This window comes from Geotrypetes seraphini, chromosome 4, assembly GCF_902459505.1.
Source record: "Geotrypetes seraphini chromosome 4, aGeoSer1.1, whole genome shotgun sequence".
Classification (NCBI taxonomy): domain Eukaryota; kingdom Metazoa; phylum Chordata; class Amphibia; order Gymnophiona; family Dermophiidae; genus Geotrypetes; species Geotrypetes seraphini.
This window is the reverse complement of record NC_047087.1, coordinates 85,134,357-85,161,373: the sequence shown is the minus strand read 5'-3', so window position 1 is coordinate 85,161,373 and position 27,017 is coordinate 85,134,357. Positions and strand designations below refer to the sequence as shown.

The 27,017-nt window shown below is 42.5% G+C and overlaps 1 protein-coding gene across 7 annotated transcripts in view; it reads left to right on the top strand.

The window, feature by feature from the left end:
* Positions 1–27,017, top strand: part of LOC117359558 (erythrocyte band 7 integral membrane protein-like) — a 79,070-nt gene that overhangs the window by 15,951 nt on the left and 36,102 nt on the right. For all 7 annotated transcript variants that reach the window (XM_033942540.1, XM_033942537.1, XM_033942539.1 and 4 more), the window contains one exon: positions 5,207–5,356. The gene's annotated coding sequence lies outside the window, so the exon portion shown is untranslated. The remainder of the gene's footprint in view (positions 1–5,206; positions 5,357–27,017) is intronic.

Here is a 27,017-nt window from a genome sequence, read left to right as displayed (position 1 = left end):
TGCTGACATTCTTTTTTCCATCTGGTCCGTTTTTAGTTCAAATCTTTCCATTCTTGCTGTGAGACTTTTCATTTCTTCTTTCACCTCCTTCAGATTTTTAGCGTTGTCAGAAACAATCTCAGTTATTAGTTTCAGTTGAGCAGAAATGTCACCATTATCCTCTTTTGGCAACGGCACTTTCGCAGGATCCAGCTTTGATTTTTTAGTACCTCCACCACTTGTGCTAGCTCCTTCGTTCTTCATCTGTTTATTTGTAGCCATAACCAGACTTGAAATCACTCAAAATCACTAAAATAAAACTAAATTAGTGACTTATTATTTCCTTCATAAAGCTTGTGATATTAGAGCTCACTCAGCACTCAACCATCCAGCTGCGCTTCCAAGCCACGCCCCTCTAAGTAATTTCTTAATATGTGCTGAATATGAAATTATATGCCCTCTCATTGTAGCTTTGAAAGCATTCCAAATAATCTCCAAAGGAATTTCCTCTGAAGAATTGAAATAAAAATATTCATTAATTTTAACTTGAATTTCCTCAAGGAAGTTTGAGTCTGCAAGCAATGTATTATTGAATCTCCAAACAGGTCTATTAGTATTTTCCTCAGCAAATCTAAATTCAGTCTAAATGCCAGCATGATCCGATAAAAGAATCGGATCTATGCTAGCCCTAGTGACCTGCGGAATCAAATGATCTGAAACAAAAAAAATAATCAATTCTGGAGAACGATTTATGAACTTGGGAACAAAAAGAAAATTCACGAGCATTAAAATGAAAAATCCACCATATATCTTTCAATCCACATGAAGCACAAAAGTTATCTAGACCTAACGATTTTAATGATCTAGATGGTTGATTGTCCATTATAGGATCCATGACAGCATTAAAATCTCAAGCTACTATTAAATTAGATGTAGCTAGTGACAGAATTATTTGTTGGAGTTTTTTTTTTTTTAAAAAGAAATCAGCCTGATTTGTATTAGGTGCATAGCTATTCAAAAGGGTCAGAGTATCTTTCCCTGAAGTCATATTAACATGAATCCATCTTCTCAATGGATCTGCCCGACAATTATCAAATATGGCTGAAATATTCTTGTTGACCAGGGTTGCTACCCTGCCTTTTTCTTAATTGCAGGAGCAAAGAATCAGTGCTTTATCCAACCCCCTTCTAGCTTAGAAGATTCAATTGCAGACAAATGGGTTTCCTGCAGGAAATAAATATCAGCATTTAAATTTTTTTAAAAAAATTAAGATTTTTTTCTTTTAATTGGATGATTAAGCCTGTTCACATTCAAAGAATAAAGTTTTATCACCATTATATTACATTAAACAATAATAAAACATAAGCCACTGGAAAAACTATGACAGAATAAGTTACACGTTTTGGTGGGTGAATTTGTGTACAACGTACAGATATGAAAGAACTAATTCGGAATGTAGGGATTTTAGTAGTGTATTTGATAAAGTTTGGAGCCCATTGACTAAATTTGTGAAATTATAGTAATAATGTTTATCTTTTCTTTCCTTCTGTTCATCTACCTTTACACATCCATGGGGGGAGAAGGGATGGAGGGTGGGGATTAAATATTGATGGTGACATTTGGGTAACTTATTTTCTTTTCACCAATACCCCCCCATTAAAATAACTCACTTTGGGCACTTTGGGTTTTGAAAAGCTTCCTCAAAATCACGTTGGGCAGGATGGCATCTGTGCATGCCCGATGAGAGCAGGAAGTTGGAGGGGACTGGGGGGGGGGTCTAAGGTGGGATTCGGGGCAAGACTGGGGCATAACTGGATGGATGGGTGTAACTGGGCAGGTCTGTGGGCGGATCTAGAGGTCTGTATTTTACTAAAGTAAAATCTGGTAACCCTACACATGCAGAACACAGATAACCCCTATGCAAATACAGGACCATAAACTAAAAGTACTAATATATTGCTACACCTTGGGTTTTGGCCAAGTACTAGTGACCTGGATTGGCCACCGTGAGAACAAGCTACTGGGCTTGATGGACCATTGGTCTGACCCAGTAAGGCTATTCTTATGTTGTTATGTTCAAATCGGCCTCCTATCTCAGTGGCAACTATACTGCACAACCTACCAGCTCAAGTTTATTAACAATCTCTGCACTACTCAATAACTGAATAGTTCCTGTTTCTCTATAGCATTGTATCTTCTCCTATTTGATATGCAACGTACCAATTTGTATACCCATAATTTCTAATTGTAAGTCACTTTGAATCTGTTTGGACATAGTGCAACTCAGAAATTCCAGATTAGATTAGATAAGAAAAGTATGGAAACTGTTGCCATAGGATATGGTTAAAGCAGCAAACAACATAGTGCGATTCAAAAGAAGTTTCAGAAGTTTCTGGAGGAAAAGCAGTAAAAAATTTATTAACTAGGTAGACTTGGGAGAAATATTGTTCATGCCTGGAAATTAATTACAGGAAATAGATCTACATTTCCTTCACTGTTGGGGATCTGACATGAAAGTTGGGAGCTGGAGTTTAGAGATTTCTATGCATATTTACCCAAAGTGGAAAAACTAAGACTGGGCACACTGGGCTGATTTGCTTTTTCTCTGTCATCATTTATTATTTTCTCATGGCCTTTTGCAGCCAAACCTTCAATCTCATTGCTTTATAAAGAGTTGAAAGCATTTGACACCACTCTAAGTGGAGACTATTGTACCTAGGGAAAGAGCTACATGGTGGATGGTAAGATTTATTACAGCTCTCATCTATCTCACCTACCCAAGCAGAATAGCAGTCATAAAAAAGTATTTCCCTTACCCCATCTTTTACTAAGGCGCGCTAGCCAATTTAGCGCACGCTAAATAGAGAGTTGCACGGGGACAGAAATCCCACCCATCCCCGCTCAAATCCCACCCGTCCCCACGAGGAATCCCTCTGTCCCCGTGAGGAATCCCCTCCTTCCCCGCCCATCCCCACCCCCATAAAAGTTACCTGTCCCCATAAAAAGCAGCAATTACTTCAGAAAGTTAATTTTTTTTTTAAGACTTAGTTTATTTAAGCCAACAATAAAATACAATCATTTTTTTAACACCCCTCTTCTTTTTTTAATACCCCCTCCTCTCTATAAAAAATATTTTTAGTAATAATCCATGAATCACAAAGCAAGGGTGCACCTAAGAAAAGGGAGTATCATAAACACTGCAGTAAGCATTAGAACATCAATATACCTATTGTTAAACTGAAGCCAGATTAATACAGATCGATCCTGCACAGTCAACGCTAAAAGAAAACAGTCCTTTTCATACATACAGAACACAACCTCCCTACCTCTCACGCTGGCCCACTTGGCTTCCTTATCACCTTCACCACACTCTCCCTACCCCTGATCCTGTCACCATCATCTATGTACCCCCTTATGCCTGTTCTGTCCCCAGATTCTCTCCCTTCCCCTTCACCCCATCCAGCCTGCCACTTCACTCTCCCTACCTCTCTCTCTGCCCAAGGTGGAAGGCTATCACCTTGGCTGGCTTGTGTGCCACCTTATTCTCTAGCCACCTGTCATCCCATGCTCCATGTCACCATTGCCTCATTCTCCCTATCCCTCATGATGGTTGTCACCTGTCCCTTTTGCTAGTTCTCATATTAGCCATACTGCCTGCTTACTTGTCTCTGCTATCTTGTGCCCCCCCTTCTCTTCCTGTCACCTCACTCTCTCCCTTCATGCTAGCTCTCACTCTTTCTTCTTCTCACCCTAGCTTGCCTGTCACTTCCCTCTCCCTTCCCCATAGCTGTCCCCCACAATCCCAAGCCCACCACTGCCTAACCTGTGGGCCAAATTGACTCTCCTATCTTTCCTCCACCACCTGTGACATGCATGCCAAGTCCCAGCACCCACCAAGCCTTTCCCCCGCCCCCTCCCCCCACTAACCTGACCTCAGCAGCACCAGCCAGCTCCTGCAGCTACACTCACCACAGCAGAGGGGAGCTGTGGAGGGGGAGGTGCAGGGTTCTGGCCTAGCCTGCCCCACCCCCCTGAGGTCTTTCCCTTCTCCAGACCCAGTGCCTACACTTACTCCGCGCAACTTTGGCCAGCTCAGGTGGGAGCAGTGCAGAACGCAGCTGGGAGCCAGAGAGCCATCCCGCTCCTCTCTCGGGCGGCTGCACAAAGGCAACAAAAGTTAAGTGCCGCAGCTCCCCAGAAGCAGCAACTCAGCCACCAGCTCTCCCTCCTCTGGAGCTCATCACGTAGGGAGTAAGCTCAGCGCAGGCACACATTGATTCAGCTACAGCACAATGGGCCCTAAAAACATAAGAATTGCCGCTGCTGGGTCAGACCAGTGGTCCATCGTGCCCAGCAGTCTTCTCCCGTGGCAGCCCATAGGTTAAAGATCAGTGCCCTGACTGAGTCCTGATTGGCTCGTTGTGCTGCAGCTGAACCAATGTGTGCCTGTGCTAAGCTTACTACCTATGTGATGAGCTCCGTGGGAATCCTGTTGGCCTGGTAGGGGTCACCATGGGAGTCCCGTGGGCCTGGGAAGGGTTCCCTTGGGGGTCCTGTTGACCTAGGAGGGATCCCGTGCAGACCTCTAGCGCTAAATTGGCTAGTGCGCCTTAGTAAAAGAGGGGGTAGTAATGCAAGTTTTCTGTTGATACTTTATGCATCCAGCAAGGGTTAGTACAAAATCAGAAAACAAGAGATTCCATTGTTTGATTTCATTTCTTGCGTGCAAAAACTGTTACTTAGAATGATCTACATGAGGTTAACCCATAAGTACCTTCAATGATCTTTCTATAATGGCTAAAATGTGTGTCTAGTCAGGATAAAAACTTGTATTGAAAAATCTTGCACTGTTAAGGATAACTATGGCAAATTGTAAACTGTAAACTTTATATCATGTTTATATATACATTTAATTTGTAACCCATTCTAAGCTCTTTGGGGAAAATGGGAAAGAAAACAAATTAAATACATAAATAAAGGTCTTAGACCTAAAAGCAGGGGATCAGAGAAGGACAACCAATTAGTATTATTACTGTTATTTCTGAGCAGGGCATTAAAGGTGCATCATTTACACAGTTGACATTCTTTTCACTAAATAGTATGTATTATCGCCACAATTAAACTGCTAATTGTATCTTTTCCACAGCACTGACTAAGTAGACGTGTGTGTCCTTCTATTTTATTTTTATGTTATCAAAACTTGACACTTTTTAATTTTGTTTTGCAGAGATCGTATACACTGCTTATTAGTAATCGTAGGCTGACACCTAATGGACACCCAATGCATTACACTTTCCAGTAACATCTCTACAAAGATCAGCTGAAATTTCTTTTAGTGCCATACAAGGATGCATTGGCTGTGTCAACAGAACATTGCGTAAGCTGCTTTTGACTCAGGGTACCAGCTAGTTCTGAAATTGTTGTGTAAAATGAATGCTAAGGGATATTCAGCTGGTGGCTGGTGTTATGCCCAGATATTCAGTGCAAGGACCTGTATTGAATATCCAGGCTTGCCCGGCCAGCCATCCCTTATCCTGTTAAGAGTGATATTCAGCCCTTACCTGCCTTTGTGAAATCAGATAAGGATAGGACTGAATTTTATGCAGTCTAATGTTATTCAATTTAGATAGGCGCCTATCTAAATGGGCACCTCCAAAATAGGTGCCTAACTTTAGGCGCTGGTTACAGAATTGGGCTGCCATTTGGTGAGTTTTCTGCACGACCGTGGGCAGAGTGGGTTGGCTGTGAGGGAGATGGGATGTATAAGGTGTTTGCTCGCTAATGTACAGTGTGTGAGAGAGGGACTTACCTGTTGGGGTTATTTTGTGTGACACAGAGAGGTCTTTCTGTTGAGGTGTAATTTTGCCAGGTTGTTTCTTAGTAGGCTAGTTTAGGGGAGCTGGCAGGTCTTTAGTTCACGAGGATAGTGACTGGCTGCTCTGTGTGCCACACGGTTGGGCACTTATGGAAAGGTTTAAGGATTTGACGTGAAATTCTGGTGTTAGAGGTAAGGAGGGAGTTGGGAGGTGCTGATGCTGCATTCAGGTGTTTGTTTTTTATAGCTAGGCAGAGTGGTGGATTTGCGGCCTTCGCAGATTTGGTGTTCCCGTGTCTGGGAGCTGAGGAGCACTGGCAGCTGCCATTGCAATAGTTATGTGCTCAGCGGCTGCATGACTGTACGGCATCACTATTTTCGCAGCATTGTGATTTAAAATTTTGTTTGGAGTGTCAGTAGGGGCCATTTTCCTAATTTTCCTTTTGTGCTGTGGCCTTTCTGGATCTCTTGTATCTTCCTGTGACTGGCATTCTTTCTGTGTCGATTCAGCTTGGTGTCAGCTGTCCTGATTTGTTAGCTTAGCTGGAGATGACCTGTTCTTGGTGTTTCAGGTACATTCATATTATGTACTTGTGAGTTGTTGTTTTTTTTGTTTTTTTTTCTGGGTTTGTTAGGGGGAAATAGATTTCTTGGTGTCTGTCTCTGTGGAAAGGGGGGCATTGTAATAATAATGAGGGTTTGGTTTATTTGTGCTGGAGAAATTAAAGGGAAAAGTTTTTATGGTGTTAGTGGGGAATCATCTAGGTAAGTAGTGAGCAAACTTGAACAAAGTTATTGTGTATGTCATGTATAGGAATTACTGAGTGGAGTGCAGAGAAAAGCGTGGATGTGAATTGCTTGTTCACTCTTTCCAAAAATATTAGGACTAGGGGGTGTGCAATGAAGCTATTAAGTACTAGATTTACAACAAACCAGAGAAATATGTCTTCACACAACATGTGATTAATCTATGGAATTCATTGCTGGAGAATGAGGTAAAATCAGTTAGCTTAGCGGGGTTTAAAAAAGGTTTGGATACTTTCCTAAAAAAGAAGTCCATAGGCCATTATTGAGATGGCTTGGGGAAATCCTCTACTTATTCCTATGATAGGCAGCATAATTTCTGTTTTATTACTAGGGCATGGAATTTGGATTATAGGATCTCACTAGGTTCTTGGGTCCTGGGTTAGCTACTGTTGGAAACAGAATACTATTCTTGCTGGACTTTTTGGTCTGTCCCAGTATCACAATTCTTATGTTCTTATGAGGTGCAAGGCATCAGAGGCACTATTGGATAGAGTTAAGGGGGGGTTAGTTGAGTAGTCTGGAAAGTGAAGATGGAGATGGAAGGATAAATAGCTGCCACGGTAATGATGGGGTACAAGACATTTTTAGATTTATTAGGGATAGGAAGACATGCAAAAGTGATATTGTGGAACCCAAGGGGGCAATAAGTAGCAGCTGATAAAAAGATAGCTGACTTCTTCACTAATATTTTCTGTTCTGGGTTCACAGCTGAAGTGTTTGGGGAGGAGGGTGTACAAACATCTCATGTGACTGGGGCAGGAGGTATAATAAACTCTGATTGATTTTCAGTGGCTTGGGTTTGTGAGGGTTCATTAGAACTATGGGTGGATACTGCAAGGTACATCCAAGGGTAATGCAGGAATTTGGGGGTAGTTCTGGTGACTCTGCTGACTACCTTCTCACTGCTTCTTTAGAGTCGGGAGTGGGTAATGCAGGAATAGAGCAGGGAGGATGTGGTTTCTCTCCACAACAAATGAAAAAAGGCAGCACTAGGGATATACAGGCAGGTAAGTTTGACTTTTTGGTAAGTAACTCAATAGAAACACTTTTACAACAGAGCTTGGGGATTCACTAGAGATGGTTTGGATAAGGGGAGTGTGGTGAATATGGTGTATTTTGATTTTAGTAATTTTACCATTTTCATAGGCATATCGTACTCAGTGTTCTCGGTATGGGAGCTCCACTGATGGTCTGGGGCAGGAACTAGTTGGTCAGTAAGGTGTCAGTGGGTTGTGGTCCCAGGAGATGGCTATGCCAAGGGGGGATCTTATCAGTAGTGTGTTTGAAGATTTGTTATTGGGCTTGTTCTTTTCACAATTTTGTAAGTGGGATTGTTGTAGGGTTGTAAGTAAGATTTGCCTTTTTGTGGAGGAGGCCAAAACAGTAATGGACTAGACAGTCCTGATGGTGTGCCTAACAAGGATGGGCTTAAGTTTGTAGAATGGCTTCCTATTGTGCAGCTCAGATTTCATGCTCGCATGGTGTGATTATGGGGTGAAGACCTTGGTGTACGAATGAGAAGTGGGGTTTAGTGTGATTATATGTGATGAGCTTCAGTAGGCAACCAGGTTATAATAGTGCTAGCAAAAGCTAGACAGATGGTTGGGTGCATGGGGATCAGTATGGCCAGCAGGACAATGGAAGTTTGCTGCCCCTCTAAAAATTTTGGTAAGACCTCCTTGTGAATTTTGTGTACATTTAAGTTCAGTTCAAAGGAAAGCTACTACAAGGGTTGATGGTCTATGTCCTATAGGCATATGGGAACTGAGTTCATGATCTCCATATGTATACTTTGAGGAAGGGCATGAGAAGGGAGATAATAGTGATGTTTAAATACCTATGTAGCCTAACTATACATGAGATGACTCCCCTTTTATTAGACAGCAAATCCAGAGTAAGAGGGCAAGGGATGCAGTGCAGCAGTGCTGGGCTCTGCAGTACTGTATGGCACTATGTTGTTACAGAAGGTGAGGTAGATGCATGAAATAGTTTCTGAATTGGGGAAGGCACTGGATAGGCACATGGACTCTCTGGGAGAGAGGAGAAGTTAATTGTTGCTGTGGAGGGGTATACTGGCTGGACATTTTGGTCTTTATCTGTCCTTATGTTTTTTCTAGGTGGCTTTGCTTATGTCCTCAGACTGGGTTACGAGGAACTGCAAGGCGCTGGCTAGGTGCTGGGAGCCAAACTGCTTTGTTTGACTCATTTTCTGCAATTTTTGGGTGCCAGAGGTGCGTTGCTCTTTTCTCATATGGAACAGCCGAATGTTCTATTAGTTCTGTATGGTTTGTTTGTAGGATGATTTTGGAAGATGGTTCACTGGACATTTGCTGGTGTGGGAATTTTATGGAAGTTATGAAATTGGTACTGAAATTGGTTGTGGGTGTGTGTGATCCAGTGTCCATGTGCAGGGTTTACTTGTTTGTTTGTTTTTTGTATGAGGGTTTGGTGACATTTGTTTGCAGTATTGCCTGATGTGTGCACTTCATGATTTGTAGTGATGCTCTGGCGATTAGCCTTTTTGTGGCACTTAACAGCTTATCGAGTGGGTGAGCTGGCACCTTCTCAACTTGCTATTGTGTTCAAGGGGTAGCTGTTTGAAGATGTTGGGTTGACTGCAGGTTAAATGCAATTGCCTACTCCCTGGTCACCTGCTTAGAAGGATCAGGAATTTGGATTCTTTTGTACGTGTGTGTGGAGTAACGGGAATGTGCAGTACCTTGTGTACCATTCTAGTGGGCTGGGGAGGATTGTCTTAGCTGTTTCTGAGTCCCGTGGGGCATGGACTATAGATTTTATTGTTAGGTGTATGGAGCATTTGTTGGGAATGACTCTTGCTAATCCTTTTCCAGCAAATACAATTTCCTAATCTCCTATTCTGTTTCACTTCTGATTCTTTTGATGAGTTGTGACATTTGTTCAGCAAAAGGAGAGGATTTCATACTGCCCCTGAGGCGGGATCTGTTGTCTGCTGTCTGTGTTTTCCCTAATGCCCCCACCCCTTTTGTTTTGTTTGGTCCTCTATTGAGTGTGTAAGGAGGACTGGGACATGGTTGCTATTGAGTGGTTGCATACATGGGTTTAATACTAAGCTTTTGGAGTTACGAATAGCTTTTGGGGGTTTAGAGTGGTTTCTCATGAGTTTGTTGCAGCTGTTTTCCCTAAACATTATTGTCCTGATGCTGTCTACTTTTCAGGCATAGGTTTGGCCAATTTTATTGGGGTACTCTTTAGGATTTGTTGGAGACTTGTTTTAAAGATGTTGGCTGCAGCTTATGAGGTGGGGGAGCGGTGACAAGCTCGAGGCTGTCACCGCTTGTGGTGGAAAATGGAGTTTGGCCCAGTTGGATCTGGGAGATGAGCAGTTAATAAATAAATAAATGTAACATTCGTATGCGATACCGCTGCGAGGGGAAGCATGTCCTTGCGTCACCGTGGATCATGTTTGGGGGGAGGGGAAGCATGACCTTGCGTCACCGTGGGTCATGTTTGGGGGGAGGGGAAGCATGACCTTGCGTCACCGTGGGTCATGTTTGGGGGGAGGGGAAGCATGACCTGGCGTCACCGTGGGTCATGTTTGGGGGAGGGGAGGGGAAGCATGGCCTTGCGTCACCGTGGGCCATATTTGGGGGAATGTTATAAATTTAAAGACTTAACGGGAGCTAGTTTCGACACCGAATAGCTCCCTGGGGATGTGTGAAATATGCATTGGGGGTTTGTTGGTTTTTGGACACAGATTGTATTGTAAGTGAAGATAATATTCAGATAGATAATAAAGCTGCGGCCAAATATTTATTCCAATAAAACAGTTGTGTGATTATTGATTGATGGTGATTAGCTTTCAGTTGCAGGTGACGGGAATGCGAATGCTAATGTTAAGAAGAACACCAGATTCATCTGGTGTGATATAACATTAGCTGAGCTGATGTCACCGGCTGGTAATATTTATTGAATGATGGGGGGAGGGGGGACAGAGGGTAAGGGGAATATATGAGGTGTTATCAAGGGTCTGTAGAATAAGGATTGACAATTTTATAAGAGGAAGTAAGAAAGGGTTAATAGACAGAGCTTGTAAGAAAGAAAAATGATTAGGGAGGTTGCTAAGGTGATGGGGTGGAGCAGTCATGTGATTGGTTGGATGTTGTGGCAGGCTGGACTGAACTCTGTGAGGAAAGGGGAACAGTAGAGTAGTCTCTTCAGGAAAAGATTATCCCTCCCTCCCTCCCATTTGTGCTGGTGTTATGTTTTGTGTTAGTGTTGTGGGGTGGGGTGGGGTGGGGTGGGGGATGTACATGTTATATGTCGACTTGGGTGGATTTGGTGGAGCTTATGGGGTTGGGGGGAGGTGGTCGCAGCTTTGGTGGGGCGGAAAATGGGGTTTGGCCCAGTTGGATCTGGGAGATGAGCAGTTAATAAATAAATAAATGTAACATTCGTATGCGATACCGCTGCGAGGGGAAGCATGGCCTTGCGTCACCGTGGATCATGTTTGGGGGGAAGGGAAGCATGACCTTGTGTCACCGTGGGTCATGTTTGGGGGGAGGGGAAGCATGACCTTGCGTCACCGTGGGTCATGTTTGGGGGGAGGGGAAGCATGACCTGGCGTCACCGTGGGTCATGTTTGGGGGGAGGGGAGGGGAATCATGGCCTTGCGTCACCGTGGGCCATATTTGGGGGAATGTTATAAATTTAAAGACTTAACGGGAGCTAGTTTCGACACCGAATAGCTCCCTGGGGATGTGTGAAATATGCATTGGGGGTTTGTTGGTTTTTGGACACAGATTGTATTGTAAGTGAAGATAATATTCAGATAGATAATAAAGCTGCGGCCAAATGTTTATTCCAATAAAACTGAGTTGTGTGATTATTGATTGATGGTGATTAGCTTTCAGTTGCAGGTGACGGGAATGCGAATGCTAATGTTATGAAATTTGATTCTTCTATGGTGGTAGGAGCCTGAAGTTTCATAAAATAAAGTGTTTGGAGGAAGGAAGGGAAAAGAAAAGAGGAGAGAAAAGAGGAAGGAAAAGGGAAAAAAAAAAATTAAATAAAAAATAAGGAAATTAAAATATTGAAGGGGAACTGAAATATATTGAATATGAGTATTAAATGACTTACATTAGATTAGTAGAGGGATTAATATATTTATGTGATTTAAAATGTCTTTAGCCTTGGGGGTGTTCTTCGTTTACTTGATCCAATGTACGTTTCGGAGTTGGCAATGATGTATTGGGAGGGAGGGGTGGGGGTGGGGTGGGGGGATAGGGTGAGGGTAATAGAGGTGGGGGGGAGGATTATTTTGGAATTTCGGAATGGGGGGGAAAGTATTTAATAATTATTGGGTGGAAATATGTGTGTAATAAAAATTATTTTATATAATGGATTTTAAGATTTATTCTATAAATGTAAATGGCCTTAATCATCCGATAAAAAGGAAAAAAAACATTACTTTATTTGAAACAGAAAAATACGGATGTTTATTTCATACAGGAGACTCACCTTAATGGAGATGAAACAAAGAAATTAATTGGTAATTGGGTGAAAGATTGTTTTTTTGCTCCTGTGGTGGGTAAAAAAGGTGGGGTAGTGATTTTGATTAACAAGAAATGTTCTGCAGGATTTAATATGGAGTCTGCAGATCCATTAGGAAGATGGGTATATGTGAACATGAGTATGGGCAATCATACTGTGGCGCTTTTTAATGTGTACGTTCCTAATTCGAATCAAATTGAATATTTTAAAACTCTACAACCAATAGTATTACCACTGGCTGCTAATAATTTGATAGTGGCAGGAGATTTTAATGCTGTTATGGATCCTTTATTAGATAAAAAACCTAGTAAAATTTTGAAATCATTAGGATTGGATAATTTTGTAAATTCTTGTAATTTAAAGGATATTTGGCGGGGGTCACGTGATGGCGGGTTCCTGAGCGGACGTCCGTGCACAGAGCTCCGCTCCAACTTCCCGGTTTCTCCCCCCTAATCGCTGCCCATGTCAGGTGAAACTTTAATTTTTTGAACGCCAGTGCAGGCGCTAGTGCAGGGGCACATTGTTGCGGTTCGGAGAGGCGCAGAACGCAGTTTTGGCCGCGGGGCATGCCGCCGAAAGTTTCTCGGCCGGCGAAGCAGTGTGGGAGCCCAGCGTGCAAGATGGCCGGCACGCAAACCGACGTCCCGACGGATCGATCCGACGATGTGCTGCAGGTGTCCATGAGGTATTTGTCACAGTTGCTAGATGACAAATTAGCTAAACTGCATGCCTCTATGGATGAACTGAAGGACACCTTGGCGGGACAAGCTGCTCAGCTGCAGCACGTGGAGCAGAGGATGTCGGCCCAGGAGGATCGTGCTGGGGTAGCAGACGGGAGGCTAGACCTGCTGGAAACTCGAGTTGGTCAGCTCATGGAGAAAGTTGAAGATCAGGAAAATAGAGCCCGACGGAAGAATCTCCGGATCATCGGAATTCCAGAGTCTGTTAAGGACCCTGAGCTCCTCCATATTGTGGAGAAGTGGCTGCCGAAGGAGTTGGGCCTCCCGGAGCATGCGGGCCCAGTGGTGGTGGAACGAGCCCACCGGGTGGGACAGCGATGAGAGCACGAGAGCGCTGGTAGACCGAGAGCTGTGCTGGCCCGCTTTCATAATTATGCTATCAAAGCCCGTCTGCTTGAGCTATTTAAGAAGTCCCGGCGTCTGGAATATGAGGGTGCCAAGATTTTGATCTTCCAAGATTTCTCTATTAAGGTGGCTGAACAGCGCAGAACCTTCACACCATATTGTTCGCAGCTGGTCGCAAGGGGAATAAAATTTGCTTTCTTATATCCAGCTAAGGTGTGCCTGACCCATGAAAATCGCACCTTCACTGTGTCCCAGGCAGAGGAACTCAAGCGCTTCATCGAGAGCCTTCCCGCCCAGTAGGCCTCTTCTGAAGACTCGACCGATCTTTACCTTCTGGATGATCTGGACCTGACGGAGCTGTGTTGTTCCCCTCTTCATCTTTATGTTTCTATCTTGAGGGGAGAGGCCCCTTGGGGTCCCTGCTGATGTCTCCGGTCTCTGCGTGTGGGACTGTTTGTGAGAGACTGTGTTTTTTGATTCTGTTTTTTGGTTGGAGGGGACCTCTCGGGGAGCACTTGCAACGGGGATCTTTACGGCAGGACTGCCTCCCCTCCCCGGGAACTTATTTTGGTTCTGAGGGGGACTATGTTGTTGTCCTTCCAGATCTCCAGTTGTATGTCTCTAGTTATATGTCCCTGCACATATCTTTGTTTTTTTTTTGCAGGTTCTGGACAGTTCTGGTATTTGTTTTAAGGTTATGAGGGTAGATGGGGGGGAGGGGGAGCTTTGGGGAGGGGAGTGAGAGTATCTGTGTTTGCTTGCTGCTGGGGTTGGTGTTATGAGAGTGTGGACGAGAGTGTGGTTATGGGTTGGGGAGGGGTTACGGAAGGGGGGACTGGATAAGGGAGATATCTGTGGGGGGTGGGGGGTTTATCTGAAGGAACAGGAAGTTTTGTTGGGGGAGGGGTGGGAGGGTGGGCTGTATCTTGGGAGCACCCGGGGGTCTATGACCAGCAATGTTCTGATACTTCAGTGGGTGGCGTGCCGGTTTGGCTGGGAGGCCGGTGCTGCTGCCCCACAGGCCTGTTGTCTCTGGGGGAACTTACTTCTTACCAACTACTACTGTGAGTTTTGTTAAGATTGCCAGCTTTAACATTGATGGCTTGCATTCCCCGGTGAAGCGCAGCAAATTATTTCAATACTGTAAGAAATTAAAAGTAGATGTTTTAATGCTTCAGGAGACGCACCTCAGCGTGACAGAACATGTTAAACTGAAGAGGGAGTGGGTAGGGGAAGTAGCTTTTGCTTCCTACAACTCCAGACAGCGAGGTGTTGCTCTCCTCTTTCATAAAAAGTATCCTTGTACTATGCACAAAGTAATACAGGACCCTGAGGGGCGATATGTGATCTGGGCAGGAGTTTTTTTGGGGAAGAAATATGTGTTTTGTTCTCTTTATGCACCTAATGTATACTCTCATAGATTTTATTCTGTATTAGTAGCGGCTCTGACGCCTTTTTCTGAATACCAATTGATACTAGGTGGGGACTTTAACATCATTGCAGACCCATTTGTTGATTGCAAGCCGCCTAAGCCCCGATTGAAAGGAGGCGATCACAAGGGGGTGAACTTTGTGATGCACCAACTGGGTCTGATTGATGTCTGGCGCACACTGCATCCTACTGAATCTGACTTCACTTTTCACTCTCTAGTGCATGATGTTCATAGTCGTTTGGACTACCTGTTGGTGGCTCCTTCTCTGCTGGCGGGTATTCCACGAGTGGTGATTGAAGACGGTGTTTTGTCAGATCACCACTTGGTTTGGCTGGAGCTCATTGATAGGCTGGGGCCCCAGGGGTCGACTACCAGTTGGCGTATGAATCCCACGTTATATGAAGATGATGAGTTTAAGGATTTTCTGGAACAACAATGGGATTTCTTTGTGAATGACAACCCTGCTTCTGATGTATCAGAGGTGGTATTTTGGGAGGCGAGCAAGGCGGTCTTGCGGGGTAAAATTATAGAGTACACTGCCCGCAAGCGCAGAGCCCAAGATAAGACACTGTTGGACTTAACACAACGTTTGGCCGCGCTGCGTGGGAGTTTACATGCTCCGGGTGCCACGGCAGCTCGATCTCAATATTTTGACCTACGTAGGCAAATTAATGACTTACTGGCGGAAAGAGCCCTCAGAGATATCAGATTGTATAAATATCGCCTCCACCGCTGGGGTAACAATGCGGGGAAACTGCTTGCATCTTTGGTTACCTCCAGGGCTCCGAAGCAAATAATTTCAAAGATTCGGGCGCCTGATGGTAGAGAGATAACTGCCCAAGCTGGGATACAGCAGAGTTTTGTTAACTACTATAGGGCTCTATATGATAAGGGGACCTGTGACACAGAACAGAGGATGACTTTCTTTAAGGACCTACAGCTTCCGTCCCTGGGACATGAGCAGCGGGAGGTGTTAAATGCCCCGGTGCAAGGGTTGGAGATCCAACAAGCTATTCGGGCCTTAAAATTGGCTAAAGCCCCTGGGCCTGATGGACTGGGTTCTGAATATTATAAGTTGTTGGGGATACGAGTGGTGGGCCCCTTTCAAGACCTTTGTGGGGCTCTTAGTAGAGGTGAACTGCCTCCGCATAGACTAACTCACGCTAATATTGTGGTTCTACCGAAACCGGGTCGAGCGGAAGATCAGCTGGGATCCTATAGACCTATTTCTCTGCTCAATCAAGATATCAAGTTGTTTGCTGCTATTATGGCGGCTCGCCTGGGTCGGGTTTTGCCCAATTTAGTTCATTCGGACCAGGCAGGTTTTGTGCCGGGCCGCTATTCATCTGCTAATGTGCTGAGGGCGCTTTCAGTGCTTCAGAATCCTGAACTTGTTGGGCAACACCCGGGACAGAAGAATGCCCTTATAGTCAGTCTAGACGCAGAAAAAGTGTTCGATAAAGTGTTATGGGATTATCTTTTTTGGGTTCTTCCTCAGTTCGGCATTATGGGGAGCTTTCTGACTGGGATTCGATCATTATACGCTCATCCTATGGCCCAAATCCTGATTAATGGAGAGCTTACCTCTTCTTTTGAACTCGAGAGGGGGACGCGCCAGGGCTGTCCCCTCTCTCCGATGCTTTTTGTCTTGGCTCTAGAACCTCTTGCGGCTAAGCTCCGTCAGAGCCCCGACTTGCGTGGTATTCGGTTGGGTTCCCAAGATTTTAAAATTAATTTGTTTGCGGATGACATGCTCATCTTTCTGGGAGATGCTGAAGAGGGGGTTCCTCGTTTAATTGATCTTATACAGAGGTTTGGAGCCTTTTCTGGGTTGCGAATTAACTTTGATAAGTCAGAGGCTCTGGCGGTCCGCCCCCCCCGTGTGTTTTGCAGCATGATTCTTCCTTTCCGTTGCAATGGTCTAAGGGTACGCTCAAATATCTGGGAATATATCTGCATGCGGATCCGGGGGTGGTATATCGGAAGAATGTACTTGATAAATTAGATGCAGTCCGAGCTCTATGTAGGAGATGGATGGAGTTTCCCCTCTCGCCCCTGGGACGCGTTGCCCTTATTAAAATGGTCCTCTTGCCGAAACTCCTGTATCCACTACAAATGGTGCCCCTTTGTGTTAAACAGAAGGATGTGCAGGCTTATCGGGGGGTCGTTTTGTCCTTTGTATGGTGCTCCCGCCGGGTGAAAATTGGCTATAACAAACTGATTAGGGGGCGAGAGCACGGTGGTGTGAACTTGCCCGATTTGCGTCTTTACAATGTGGCTGCTTTGTTGAGATGGGTGCATGAATTATATACGGGAGTTGCAAGGTTTGCCCCGGTTGGATTCTGGTACATTTTGTCAGCTCCGGTGTCAGTTTTTAACCTCCTGTGGCATGGGGCGGGACCCTGCCCTTCTATGCTTCGACCCTTACGAATGGCCTGGAGCTGGTGGCGGTCTTCCTTGGGGGGCGCGGTGGGTCCTTCGCCTTTTACGGAATTGGTGGGTAATCCTAAGTTTTCTGCTGGTTCGTTGCACGCATTTTTTGCCTCAGTTCGGACGTCTGGGTGTCGCTTTGTGGGGCAGGTGGTTGAAGTGGGGTCAGGATCAGTTCCCTCTTTTTTGCCATGTCGGGACCGCTGGGGTTGGACCGCAGGGTCTATGTTCGCATACCTGCAGATGCGTAGTTATTGTTTGGCGCTCCGTTCGCCGGAGGGCAGCTTGCCCACTTTCACTTCCTTGGATCATCAGTTTTTGTCTGCCCCATCTGACTTTAACACGCTCTCGGAGTGGTATAAAGTGGGGAGGGAAAGACGGTCTGATAGGTTTCTTGATGCTATGGCAACGGATTGGACTTCAGCATTGGGAGAGCAGGTCACTGCTGACAAATTAGTTCGGTGTTTTCAGGAATGTGCCTCTGCCTCCCCTAATGTGAGTTTGAGGGAAGTACATCTGCAGATTTTGCACCAATCTTATTTAACGAGATGTAAGGGACGAAAGATGGGGCTATGGCCTGATGACTGCTGCCCCAGATGTCCGGCTCGTCGGGACACCTTGGTATATCACTTTTTGGAATGCTCACATGTAGGGCCCCTGTGGATTTCTGTGCTTCGGGAGCTGGAAAACGTTATAGGACTATCTATAGACTGGTCTTACAAGACGTTGCTGTTGGGTGTCACAGGTCCCCTGGTGGAAGCAGGTGTTAGCGACCCTGGATGGCGCTTTCTTTTAGTGGCCTTAGGAATCACAAAGAAACTAATTCTTCGCGACTGGATTAGTACAACGTGGCTAACAGTGCAACAGTGGCGGGCTCATATGTCTCTGATGGCTGGGTGGGAACGGCAGCATCGCCGGGGGGCAGCGAGCTGGAAATCTAGAACCTATTTGGATGCACAGGATGGGGGGAGGGGTTGGAAGGGAGGGTTTCATTTCAAAATTGGATCTGCATGGGAGTTGATATGTTGTGGATTTATTCATGTTTGTTCATTTTCTGCCTGCACCTTTGATTATTGTACATGATGTCCCTATTGTATGGTCATACTCTGTATATTCTCATTTGCATTGATCCTTTAATAAACATATTTAAAAAAAAAAAATAAAGGATATTTGGCGCATTCTTCATTTTAATGATCAAGAATTTTCATTTTATTCGCATGTTCATAAATCTTTTTCTAGAATTGATTATATTTTTATTTCTGATGGTTTAGTACAAGATGTAACTCATGCTTCTATAGATCCAATAGTTTTATCGGATCATGGAGGTGTGTGGATTAAATTAAATTTGATTGACCAAGTAAACCGCTTAGAACCTAGCGGATGTAGCGGTATATAAGAAATAAATTACATTACATTACATTACATAATGGTAGATCCGTATGGAGATTTAATAATGCATTACTTGCAAATTTAAAATTTTGTGAAGAATTTCAATCAAAAATTGATGAATATTTTCAAATTAATAATACAGAGGATGTATCTAAAGAAATATTATGGGATGCTTTTAAGGCAACAATGAGAGGACAGATTATATCATTCTCAGCCTATTCTAAAAAACAATTAATAAAACAATTCATTGAGATAGAAAGAGAAATAAAATTTTTGGAGTCAAAGTTGATTAAAAATGGGAGAATTATACATTACAAGCTTTGTTAAAAGTTAAGTATAAATATAATGAGATTTCTTCTAATTTGGCTAGGAAAAATATTCTTTGTCAGCAAGCTTTGTATTATGGAAGTGCAAATAAGGCGGGAAGATTATTGGCTAATTATCTTAAAGTGAAAAAAAGAAAGATGAAAATGAATGCAATTAAAGATGATAAAGGAGTTATTCACTCTCAAATTGGATCTATTTTAAAACAGTTTTTAACATATTATAAAAACCTGTATTCTTCTGAGTCTTATGAAGATAAAGAAAAGGATGGGATAGAGTTCTTAAATTTGATTGAAGGCCCGAAGGTTCCTGATCATATAAAAAGAAGTTTGGAAGATCCAATATCGCTAAATGAATTACAAACAGCATTGAAGTCTCTTAGAGTAGGGACCGCTCCAGGTGGTGATGGTTTTATGGTGGAGTTTTATAAGGCATTTCAAAATACCCTTTTACCTCATTTGTTAAATTTATATCAGAATCAACTTAAGAAAGGTTGCATATCAGGCACTATGGCAGAGTCATTGACCATTGTTTTGCCAAAGCCAAATAAAGATCCCATGTTGGTTTCAAATTACAGGCCTATTTCTTTGATAAATGTAGATGGTAAATTATTAGCCAAACTTTTGGCCCTTCGTTTGGCAAAAGCTCTTCCTTATATAATTGGTATGCACCAAACAGGGTTCGTTGCTCAGAGACACTCATCTAATAACACTAGATTGGCTTTGCAAATGTTGTACTTAACAAAGGAAATTGGAGATCCGGCTTTTTCTGTATCCCTAGATGCAGAGAAAGCTTTTGATCGTGTGGAATGGACATTTATGTGTCAAGCCATGGAATGGTTTGGTATTGGGTCAGGATTTATACAAATGATTAGAACTCTGTATAGCTCTCCTGTTGCAAGATTATATATTAATAATAATTTTTCTGATTGTTTTAAGTTGCAGAGGGGAGTTAGACAGGGTTGTCCTCTATCTCCTTTGCTTTTTTATATAGTGCTTGAACCCCTATTATTAGCTACTAGTCTTTAAACCCGTTACATTAACGGGTGCTAGAATATATGTATGTCTGTCTTTCTTTCTTTCTGTCTCACTCCCTGCCCTTGTGTCTTTCTTCTTTTCTTTCTATCTCCCTCCCTCCTATTATTTGTCTCTTTCTGCCCCCTATGCAGCATTTATCTCCCCTTGTCTACTTTCCTATACAGTAGCCATATCAGCATTCCCTCTTCCTTTTTTTCCCCCCCTGTCCATCATCACCTCTTCCTGCTCCCTCTGTCCAGCAGTAGGTCTCCCTTCATTTCCACACCGCTCCCCCGTCCATCAGCATCTCTTCCTGCTCCCCCTGTCCAGCAGTAGGCCTCCCTTCATTTTTCCCCCTGTCCATCAGCATCTCTTCCTGCTCCCCCTGTCCATCAGCAGGCCTCCCTTCATTTTTCCCCCCTGTCCACCACCACCCATTCAAGCTCCCCTTATCCAGCAGCAGTCCTTCTCCCTTTGTTTTACCTCCCCCCTGTCCATCAGCACCTCTTCCTGCTCCCTCTGTCCAACAGTAGGCCTCCCTTTATTTCCCCCCCGTCCATCAGCACCTCTTCCTGCTCCCCCCTGTCCAACAATAGGCCTCCCTTTCTTTTTCCCCCCCTATCCATCATCACCTCTTCCTGCTCCCATTCAAGCAGCCTGTGCAGCAGTCTTCACACGCTGCTTCGGGTTCTTCTACTGCCCTGATTTACTCTGGCAAGTCCCTGATGACATCATCAGAGACGCGGCAGAGCAAATCAGGGCAGTAGAAGTGCCTGAAGCAGCGTGTGAAGACTGCTGCTTAAATCGCCGGGTAGGTAGTCGGGTCAGCGGCAAGGGAAGGATGGTGAGCGGCAAAGGACTCTCTGAGAGGGGGGGGCAAATGCGCTGTGTTGGGGGGAAGGGTAGGCAGACGCGGGGACCGGGTTGCGCATTTTCACAGCTTCTGTGGTGCCTGAGCTGCAGGAGAGGGAGCGGGTTGTATGTGGCGGGGGAGGCCCCGACTTCCCGAGCTGCAGCTTCTTCGTCGTTGAAAGTTGCCGTCGCCGCAGCTCCTGTCTCGTTGTGTATTTTTTTTTTTAAATTTGAAAGCCGCCGCCGGGGCCGCGCATGCGCAGTCGTATTTTCGCGACAGATCAGGGAACACGTTTTTTTTTAGTGCGCATGCGCGGCCTACCATTTTATTATATTAGATTCAGCAGGAAAAGGAGATACAGGATATATCGCATAAGGACAAAGAATATAAAGTATCTGCATATGCGGATGATATATTACTTCATTTGAGTAATCCTGAAACAACCATTCCAAGTTTATTGGTTTTGATTGAAAAATTTGGAAAGTTTCCAGGTTATAAAATAAATTGGACTAAATCATAAGTTCTTCCTTTGAATGTGCATTGCACAAAAGGATTATTTGAATCATTCCCTTTTATATGGAAAGAAGAAGGAATAAAATACTTAGGTATATGGATAAAAAACACACTTGATGAGACAATTATAGTGAATGAAAAAAGTTTATTGCAAAAAGTAACAGAGTTATGTGAGCAATGGAATCCTTTGCAGTTATCTTGGTGGGGAAGAGTCCAAACTGTCAAAATGATGATATTGCCTGTGGTTTGCTATCAAATGGGAATGATACCAGTTTTCTTTCAGGGGTCTTTTTATAAAAAATTAAATAATATTCTTAGTAAATTTATTTGGCTGGGTAAAGCTGTAAGAATTGCTTTAGTGACTTTACAAAAACCAATTGAGGTGGGAGGGGTAAATTTTCCAAATTTTTATAGGTTTCATCAATCCTATATCCTGCGCCAAGGTATGTATTGGGTCCTCCCAGAACTCATGGAGAAGCTTCCAGATTGGTTATGGTTGGAATGGTAGCTCATGTCTCCTATTAGGCTTCGACATCTGCTTAGCATTAAAATGCCTAGAATAAGGAAAAGCAATAGGATAATAATGGACACATGGACAACATTAAAATATGTTAACAGTTTAACTCCTCTCACTATTCAAAATTCTGTTTGTCAAAACATATGGCTAAACTCCAAGATACGAATAGGCGGTTTTATGATTGTCTGGAAGGATTGGATAGAGGCAGGAATATGAACTTTAAAAGATATTATTTCTGATGGTAAATTGCTGGAGTTTTCACAATTGCAACATAAATTTGGTCTAAATAAAAAACAAAGTTATAAATGGTTGCAATTGAAGCAGGCCATTCAGGCAGGGTTCCCTGAATGGAAATCCTTAAATACTCATTTTACTCTAGAATTCTTATGCTTTCAGGCAGACTTTCTGGGTCATCAGGCCGCGCAGTGGTACAAAACATTATCTGGCAATTTAAATAAAAAACCAAGAACTGTACTTAGGGATATTTGGAGCATTGAGATTAAGTGTCAAATTAGCGCATCTCAATGGCCACGTATTTGGTCTTGGAGGATGAGATGTACAAGGTCTGCGTCTATGAGGCAGACATGGTTTTTCCTGTTGCATAGAGCTCTCTGGACCCCTGTTCGTTTACAAAAATTGGATTGCTCTAAGTCTAATAGATGCTGGCATTGTCATCTTGAGCCTGGAACTCTAGATCATTTATTATTTTATTGCCCTTTTATTAATTGTTTTTGGAAATTGATCTGGAGTGAAATAAATTGTATGTTGGAAAATCATGTAGCCCTGTCATATGACACAATTTTGTTTGGGGTCAAGTTTGGGCTAAGTGTTTGGGGTCAAGTTTGGGCTAAGTGTCAGTTGTCCTCTAATAATAACAAGCTTTTAATGATTTTAACAGGAGTTGCCATTCAACAAATAACATATAACTGGAAGGACTATAGAGGGTTAAATTACTGCTTTTGGTGAAGTTCGGTGTGTCATATGTATGAAATGGAAAAAACATTGGCAATTAAAAATGGATATTTTAATACATTTAAAAATGTTTGGGGGCCATTAATAGATTATTATAGTAAATAGATTATTATAATAAATAATTTGTATTTAACCCCATTTACTATGTATATATGGTGGGTGGGGGGGTTTTAAAAGTAATGGATATTTATAAAGATATCTGTATGGGGTAGAGGGAGATAATTCTTGTGGTGTGAAATGTGTAATATTTTCAAGTGGAAATGTATATTATGAATTGAATTATTGTACACTTGTTTGAAAATTTATAATGAATAAAGAGATAAAAAAAAAAGAAAAATGATTCTGTAACAAGGTGCCTCTAAAAATTTAGGCGGCCTTTAAAAAAATAGGCGCTATGCATGTTAGGCGTGGGCATAGCTATGTGTTAGTCGCCTTCTTACAGAATCGCTGCTCTTAAGCATGCCTAAGCGTTCAGCTAGGCGCCTAACTTTTAAGTGTACCTAGAGCTGGCCTATTTAATGGGTGCCTCCAAAATAGGTGCCGCTCAGCGCGATTCACTAAACAGCACCCAATTTTACTTGAATCGCGCTGAACAGTGCCCATATAGGCGTCTAACTTTTGAGATCATCTTATAGAATTTGCCCTTCAATGTCTAGAGTAACAAAGAGCATGCTTTCAAGGTCTCTATCAAATTGTTCCAGCAATTACAACATGTGTGCGGAGTCTCACATAAGATTTGATTCAGCAGATGTGCGGTTTCAAAAATATATCTACATACTTAGATAATGGTTTCAACCCTGACCCTATTCCAGAAATGATTGGACGTTTCACAGGGATTCGGTGTGCTTTTGTGAATTTTAGGTAAAACATATGTGGTAGGAATGATTGGATGGTCTAGAATTAGAAATTCTCTCTCTTTCAGAGTTATAAAGCCAGCTTGTTGTGCATAGCAGATGACTTCTTTTATCTCTATTTGTATTCTGGGTGTTGGCTTTATAACTAGGAGATGCTACCAGCCGCGTTGATTGTTTCTCTCTCTAATTTCTCCCCTGATGACGCTTCTGTGAAACAAGGTCTCCTGTAGGGAATGGTAAGGTTGCTGTGGATATTTTTGTTAGTTTTTTGTTAATGTGTGATTGTTGATAGCTGGGATGTGGAGAATGTGTAGCGCTTGAAGACACATTTGTTTGCTGTGAGGGAGGCACTGCCGTGGGAACCTGCACAGTGGGAGGAGTGTTGTTGGTGGATTATTGCTGAGACACAGGAGGAGCTATGCACTTTGGATACAAAGGAATCGGGTTGGACTGCATCGGACAGTTAAGTTCTTTTCATGTATTGTGCCCTTTTGGAATTTTTTTTTTTGTTTCGTTAAGTTGGAGTTTTTCTAGCGCTGCTACTGTAGGACTCATGATGTATTGATCCTATTTTTTGATATGATGCAATAGTAACAACGGATTGTTTGCTGCAGCTGTTGGAGTGTTTTGCTATGCTACTATTGAGTTTTTTGTTGTTATTTTTTGCATACTTGACTATTTTGGCTTTGCTTGAATTAAGCATTGCACCTATCTACTGAGGTCTTTTTCTCCACTTTGTGTTAATGCATAAGGCAGTGATTTAAACTCCTTCAAAAGAGAGTATAGGATTTAATTTGATGATTGATTGCAGGGATGAGGGGTAACTTACCTTTGCTCAGCTCCTGGGAGGGGGAGTATTTCCTTCTTTCTATTTTTAGGTGAGGCACTATTGGTTCTCCCTGGAGAAAGAGTATCTTCCTATGGGGTCTTTAGATAAGTATCTGGGACAGATTCTCCCCACTTTAAACAAACTGTCTCTGGGGTATAGACTTTTGATCTCCTCTGCTGCAGACACAGCACTTGCGCAATTGGCAGGGAAATGGGGAGGGGATGAAGGGAAGGTTTATGGGGTTACCCACATAGAGTCATTGTTCACAAATCTGTATACCATGGTTAAATCTGATGAACTACAGGAGACGCAGTTTAAATTACTTCATCGAACCTTTATATCTAGAGTAAGGGGAGCTGCATTGGGATTATGGGAAGGCGGATATGTGTATGAAATGCAAATCTTCTTGAGGCACTTTGATACACTTCTTTTGCAGTGCCCCAAACTGCTCTCTTGGAACAGTATTTTTATAGTAATCAATGTACTCCATTATGAATGTCTGCTTGTAGACCATTCTGAGCTACTGGGAGGACGGGATAAAAATCTAAATCTAAATAAATAAATAAGCTGATGGGAAAGGTGGTTCAATGGGATTACAGTACATTATTACTAAGAGAGCAGGATCTTTTGATATCACAGGGCTTCTCTGAGCCGCAGCACAGATTTATATACATAGCCCTCTTGATGAGGGGATTAGCTTGAAGGGAGGTATTGCAGTCAGGGACTAGTTCTCTATGCTAGACCTAAATGTAATGTATGAGGATCTTTTTGCTTGTTACCTTATGGTTGTGTTTTGCTTTAAATTGCTACTCACTCTGTAGGCTTCCTAGAAACTAGATTTAAGATGGGATCTGGATTCTGTGTTTAGATTCCTTGGTATATATCTGTATTTGAAAATAGTTGCCTGGATGCAAACTGAATTCATAGAATGTGTAGTCCTGCGCTAGGAGATGAGAGTAACAATAACTCTGGTGGTGTAAGTTTGAACCAGGAGCAAGCAGTGCTAATGGAGAACACACAGGATGAAAAATATGCCAAGGGGGGCGTGGCTTGGAGCGCACAAAATGGTCGCATAACCGCGGAGCTCCCCGAACCCAGACAACTAACGGAAAGGAAACAGCTGAATTGACTCGCTCACCCGCGTTATAAATAACTAAAAATAATTTCCGAAATGGCTACCACAAGGCAAGGAAAATTGGAGAAGATGTGCACTTCCGGTGTATCGGCAAAAAGATCTAAAGTTACTCCGGTATCGCCGTCGAGTGTCCCGATCCCGTTGGAAACAGAGGAATTCTCAGATAAAGCAGATATAATGGCAGAGCTGTTTAAAATTAAATTAATGCTGACAGACAACGCTGGTAAAATCTCGGAGGTAAAGGAGGAAGTGCTAAGTCTGAAGCAAGAGATCCAGACTGAAAGGCAGAGGATGTCTGTGATTGAAGAGAGAGTCGAACTGCTGGAAGCTGTTACACAAAAGTGTGAAAGTGAAAGACAGACTGTAGAAAGCTTGAAAAATCAGCTGATAGATTTGGAGAATCGGGGGAAAAGGAAGAACATAAGAGTGCTTGGTCTGGCTGAACATCTTGAAGGGGGAGACACTATACAGTTTTTAGAGAACTTGCTACCTAAACCGTTACAGTTAAACTCCAAGTGGCCGTTGGAAATAGAACGAGCACATAGAATCCCTTCAAAAAAACCAGTGAATCAGAATGGCCCCAGACCCTTGATTTTTAAAGTTTTAAGATACCAGCAAGCTTTAGAAATCCTGAAAGTAGCAAAAGCGAACAAAAATTTAAATTATAAAGGGTCTAAATTGTTGTTGGTCCCAGACTTTGCAAAACACACTGCAAACATCAGAAAGCAGTTTCTTATGCTGAGGCAGCAATTGAAAGAAAAAGGGTATATGTACGGCTTGTACTATCCATCTACAATGCGAATATCTACTGGAAATAAGTCCTGGTATTTTCAAGACCCTGTAAAACTTAAAGAGTTTCTTTCACAAGAAGAACCGATGTCTACATAAAGGAAAATTGATTAAAGGAAAAAGAGAAAATGGAGAAGATTCATTTTGAAGAGAAGAGAAGGGGGGAAAAAAAAGGAAAAAAAAGAAGAAGTGGATTGATATTGGACCAAGTTATTTTGACTGCATTTTATTGCATTTGAAGATCTTTTGACTAATTTTTTAATATTTTGAATCTACTGATACATTCTTAATTTAATAAGAAATTAATTCATCTATGAGAGTTATTATAAATATAATATGTTTATTTACCCAAATACTAATTACTAACCATCCTGAATAACAATATTTGATTAATATAAGGAAATAAATATAGGATACTGAATTTTTCAAAAAGGGATTATTACTAAAATAGGAAATAATTTTAGAACTTTATTAATAAATATGAAATATATATTTTATTCAAATATTTATTTATATTGAATATATTATGAATGATTTTTACATAAGAATGTTTTAAATAAATTGGTTAGATGCTAGTATTAATAATATATTAACGTTATGAATGAATATATCTAAATTAACAATGAATATTTAATATACATGGAATTATAGTTAAATTTGAAAATGTTAACAAAATATTAAGATGGGACATATATTACTTTGAAAGGAAGATATATTTATATTTTATATGAATTAATTAAATATGA